Consider the following 5975-nt stretch of genomic DNA (forward strand, 5'->3'; position numbering starts at 1 on the left):
GAGGATCCACCAGTTGTTTAAGATTACTTCCACAACTGTTAGGCAGAAACTCAGTTTGATCTCACGCCAGAGTTTTGGCGGAACTAGTTTTTTTTTTTGTTTGCTTTGGGGAGCCCCAATTACACCCATGAAGACAAGTTTTTCCGTACGTGTACTGGTTATCAAGAACTTAACAAGGTGACAGTCGAGAACCGTTTGCCTCGACCATGTAGTGACAACCTGTCGACTAGTTGCGAGGGACAAGCTTTCATTCGAGGATTGAATTACGAACGGACTATTATCAGACGGAAATTCATGGGGAGAATGTTCTTAAAGCGGCTTATCAAACGCAATTCGGCCATACGACTTTGTATTCCATGACCTTGGGGTTAATCAAGCACCATCAGCTTTATGGATTAGATGAACCGACCGTGCTTATTGAGGACATTTGAAATCATTACCAGGCGAAAGGAACATCATGGACGGCATTTGTAGCTTATTATAGAACCCTGGGGGAGGAGCAACTCCACGCGAAGTTTACCTAAGTGTGACTTCAGGATTTGGGAGGTACTCTTGCTTGGTCGCGAAGTCGACGGAGTGGAAATACATGCAGATCCCGCTAAAGACCCTTTCCATCAGATATTAATCGGCACCGAATAGCCCATCGGAGATATAGTAATTTCTTGGTCCAGCTAGTTACTATCATAGATTCATCACAGGACTTTCGAGGTCTTCGCAGCTTCAATCTCTTTAGCACAGCATGGTGCTGTGAACTCTTGGGAGACGAAACAGGAGGACATCTTTTCAGCTTTTGGAAACCCAACTCTGCAACGCACTGAGCATCACTTCTATCCGAGGGTGCTGATGATCTGGCGGTATACCATGATGCTCCGAGTCAGAGTCTCAATTACACAACGATGCAACATGAGAGGGCGATGGCTTACAAGGTAGATTAACAGGGAGAATTGCGCGACTCACAACCTGAAGTGGAAGCCACGATCTCGGATTTGAGCTGGAGGCATTACTTGGACGGTACCAAATACATTACTTAGACCGATCACAAGGGCCTCCCATGTATCGTTGTTTCGAAAGGACCTAAAGCATGAAATAACACCGTTGGATGGAACTCTTGAATGAATACGACCGTGAAACCTGGACGTGCACGAGCTTTGCGGCTCGCTGTCGACTCTAACATACCTGATCAGACTCGCCTTGCCCAAACTGAAGAACTGAAGGAAGAAAGTTCTCAAGATTGACCCATGCGGGGCATGGGGAAGCAACTCTTGGCAGGTCGGACGATATTCGTTGCTTCATGGAACGAATATGGACCTCACTATATAGCAACCTTAGGGAACTGGTGCAGGCGAAGCACACGGGCCTCGATATCCTATTCATCTGAGTTTCGATAGGATGTATTAAAGCCTGAAGACCATGTACTGGTGACCGGGCCTGAAGGCCCATATAGCCACGCATGAGAACGATGGTTGACTTGTGGGAAGGTCCGGGTGGGATATTAGCAACCAGAAACACGTGTACGGAAATGAGAACAGACTGCCATGGATTTTGTCACTAGTCTACTTACAACTCGAAACGGAAACATTATCACCTGGGTGATCATTGATGGACTCAAGTTACCTGTACACATTCTTGCAATCGAGAAAACTGACGAGTCTTCACAGTTGTGAATGTTCATCTAAGAGAGGTGGCTTTAGGCACGAGGTGCCAACTCCTGTTATCTCTGAATTTGATCTATGCATGATCTATGTCAGACAGTACACAACACCCTTGGCTCGCGACAGGACCAGAGCATTGCTTATCGCTGTTGTCCAGGACTGGTACTCGAAACTCTTGGGAAGGTTGTTTGGATCAGGAGTCGATTGGCGGCAACGCGTGACCATCAGGAAAGCTCATAAGCTTGGGAAACGCTGGAGGCAATAGTATTGTGTTGAAAGTCTCACCCTGGGAGGGTTTGGTACGCTTGGGAAGCGTGACAAGCTTAATTTACGTTACGTCGGGTTATTTGGAATTCTGGAAGGAATCGGTCACGTCGCCTAAAACTCGGGTTCCCCGACGAATTGGGAGTCTAAAGTAGTGTTTGTCCGACGAAACGCTGGTGATACCTTCTTAGAGTCCGAGGCTAACGACAAGTTGCAATTGTCAAGGTGTCTATTGAAATCATGCCCCGGGAGGTTAAGGTTTGCGAGCACTGTCAAATTCCAATTATGAGAGTTCATTGGAACTTGAGACTAAGTATCCGCAATCGTACGAATCTGCTGAATCAATTCCGATGCAACTGGTGAATTTCGAGGACGAAATTCCCTTTCAAGTTGGGTATGATGTGGCACCTGAGAATAATCCGCAACAATCTTGACTTCTCACTTCACTCCTTTGTGCTTACTTGTTAAATTTCGGGACGAAATTTCTTTCAAGTTGGGGATGATGTGACAACCCGTTCGTTTTCCTTTTAAAAAATTAATTATATACTTAACCTAATCTATATCGTGTTGAACCGACCCAAACTGTTTGAACTAACGTGTCTCGTTTGTTGATCCAACTTGTTCACGTAACTCGAAACTCGTGAGGTCCAAACCATAGCATAAATGTTATAGATGTATATTTGTTGGTTGTGTTAACATAATACTAAAAAAAATTATAATAAATAGAATAAGAAAATGTTGTAGTTGAATAATTATTGTGTAGCCATAATTGCATCTTTTGCAATTCGACTTGCAGCCCAAACCATCCAGCCCAAATCCCACTTTGTTCTCGGTTCATTAAAAACCCAAACCGCCCACCCATGTCCCATCTTTATGAATTATACGTAAGTAATACAGAATACCTTTAATTCATCGCAAAACCCTAGAGCCTCTCTTGAACCTGACGATAATACCTCTAATTCGTGGAGCCTTCTCTTCGATCTCATCTAATTTCCGGTCAGTAGGTTACTCTCTCTAACTTATTTTGGTTCCCTGTCATATGTTATATATGATTTCTTGAATATAATGTGATCTGGTGAACGATTAGTGGTTAACATGTTATATAAGGTTTCTTGAATATATAGTGATCAATATGCTACCTGTGATCTTCCGAATGCATAGTGATCAATCTGTTTTAAGAACGTGGAGCTGATGAACAACATGACTTAGCATGGGCCGAGACTTTTAATATTATAACTTGAAAGTTATATGTAATTATGATCACGTTTGAGAAAATCAACATTAATAAAAGAATTGTGGCCGCACAGTGGGTTAGTTGGGTTTGGGCTTTTGTGTAAATCTTGTGTGTTAATGGTTAGCTAGAAGTGTATGTATTGGAAATCACCTACTGCCATGTGATGTGTTAAGGAGAGTGGCGGCCATGTGATGTAATTTTGATTTGATCAAACAAGTAGGGATCCTATTAATGCTGTCGGTTATAATTAAAGGTATTAAGTGAGTTAATGTCATGTGCAAGATGTCAGAATAAAAGTAATTTTCATCCAGCCTATTGTTTTACATGTTGATTTTCATGACCGTATGTATATGATTGAATATAATAATAGAGTTGTTTTGTTAGTATGAGAATCGTGCAGACCTACTGATTTAGAACTGGTTGATTTTTGAAGTAAAAAATATAAAACATATAGTGATAAAATTCCAAGAGATAGGCTAATTAATTGAAGTCTAATTGCTTGTCTTGAATTCTTGGTGGATGTAAACTGTGAAATAGAAAGGGGGTCATTCTTGTGAATATTACATGGTTAATCGGACCACAATAACAATTAAAACACAAGTGAGATTGGACTAGGCTGCTATTTTGGGTAGATGTGTTTTGGGCCGGTCATCGGCTGGGCCGATGCTGGGTTGGGTTCAGGACTGATTCAACCTGGAATAACTTTAGGCGGGTTCGAATTAGGTGATGGGGTTGCATAAACAAAGGGCCCATATGATATTACATGGGCCGCATGACGGGTCGGGGCAGCCGAGCAGTTCGCTGAAGTGGGCTGGGTCAGTGGTCGGCCAGCTTTTGTATAGGCGAATAATGGGCTGCAAAAAAATATCGGGCCACATAGTTAATGTTAATACAATATTGAGCTATACACACACTGTTTGTACGTTATATGTTTCGGGTGTCAACGAATGAACTGTGCATGTTTTGTATGTATAAATTAATGTGACAATTTGACTTATGAGATGAATATATACACTAGAGACTTTTTGATTGACTGATAGGGTTTGAACTTCACGAGGGTACTACATGTATCTTGACTATGTGATAAATGAATAAGGAATGTATAGCTTGTTGTATGTGAAACATGTGGTTTATGTGTACGTAGAACTGACTATTATCGTAACCGTGGTAGGACGTATTTGATCGGTTGTTAAACAAGTAAATAATCTTACCGAGCAAAACCAAGGTGAGTTCATCTCTCTTAAGCATGCGTCCCGGTGGTTGGGACAGTCAGTGGGTATCCTAGGGAGGGATAAGTCTTTTGGGTAAAAACGGGAATGTTGGATAATATACTCTTCCTATCACCTTTAAAGTCCCTCCGTGTTGTTTGGTTACCTGGGAGGTAACATGGTATTAGTTAGTAGCGCTACTTAGGTTTGGCAACCTCACCCCGTTCCTGGGAGGACGGGTGTTGAACTAATGACCTCGTCATGACCAATGCTTTGATAGGAGCATTGGAGAAAGGGCAAAATAATCAGAAGCCGTCTTGTATTCGGGTTATTATCAACATTGTTTTCAACATTACTTTTGGATTTAATTCAATGGATTAACTAAACACTTGGTAACCAACGTTTTCGTAAAACTATGAACTCACCAGCGTTGTCTGATACACTTGTTGCATGCTCGCAGGTCGTTAGATTATATGGATTTGGAACTTGCTGTCTGAAGTAGCTGGAGTTGTCATCGGTCGTGCTGATTTGATACGAATGATGGGTTTATTGATTACATACATTTAATTTGAAACGGTTAAACTATGTTTTCTTTTATTCGCTTCCGCTGAACATGTTGGTTTTCATTTAAACCTATTGACGGTACTTTTCAGTAATAATTGATGTTTTTATTTAACAACTTGTGATTGGTTCAATATGATTAGTGGCTCGTTATTGGTTTGTCACACGCCTAGTAGGGTTTCCCATGGGTGGTATTTTGGGGGTGTGACAGTTTGGTATCAGAGCCACTGGTTATAGTGAACTTGGTTTTAAAACGTTTTTATAAAACCAGACTATAACCGAACAGGTCCGAAATCGACCATGACACTCAGCTCCAGACTGCAAGGTTCGTTTCTCGTTTACTATTGCATAGTATATCTAGTGTTTGCTTATGAATAACATCACACGTGAATGCACACTTGGCACTGCAGTATGAACTTCTATATTACCAACCCATGTTACGTGTTTTAAGAGTGCGACTCTTCTTGAACTTTCATGATCTATGTTGTGGCGTCATCTGTCTTATTGCTCGAATTCGGGGAACCTTTTAGCGCGAGTTAAGAGGCACTGAGATAAGCATGGAAATTGCCTTATTATTATGGGTGCACACATAATAATAATGTGGGGTGCATGTGAGTCCCAGTGAGGCTTAACGAGTGTGAGAGGGGTTCCGCTCTGTTAATTGATGTTATGTTAGAACTCAGCAGTCTATAGGAGTCATAGCAGTGATTGTCTCCTACTCGAACATGATCTTTTCACACCTTTCTGAATCCTTACGAATCTCGATGCTATCGAGTATCGCCTGATCACACATCTGAACGCCTAGCGAACTGTGTAGAATGTTAGGTGCTAGTACGAATGTCCCTATGTTGGATGGCTCAGAGTCAAATGATTGGACTATACTTTCCTCACTTATCTTTGTTTGCTGTAACTTAGCGTGTTGACGCCTTAGATCCCGAAGTACGATCACTTCTGCAACACTCTCGCGACATACCGTGTATTACTCAGTCAACTTGCAAGAACGATGGACAAGAGGGTAAACGTAGTACCTTACTGACTTCAGCATTTGAACGACCC

General features: G+C 41.9%; 1 long non-coding RNA gene across 1 annotated transcript; it reads left to right on the top strand.

Moving 5' to 3' along the window:
• Positions 1 to 4341: 4341 nt before the first annotated feature.
• LOC118489086 lies at positions 4342 to 5053 on the top strand. Its single transcript, XR_004886107.1, has 2 exons — positions 4342 to 4375; positions 4819 to 5053. It is a non-coding gene; the product is annotated as an uncharacterized LOC118489086 (long non-coding RNA).
• The last annotated feature ends 922 nt before the right edge of the window (positions 5054 to 5975 follow it).

This window comes from Helianthus annuus, chromosome 17 (assembly GCF_002127325.2).
Source record: "Helianthus annuus cultivar XRQ/B chromosome 17, HanXRQr2.0-SUNRISE, whole genome shotgun sequence".
Classification (NCBI taxonomy): Eukaryota; Viridiplantae; Streptophyta; class Magnoliopsida; order Asterales; family Asteraceae; genus Helianthus; species Helianthus annuus.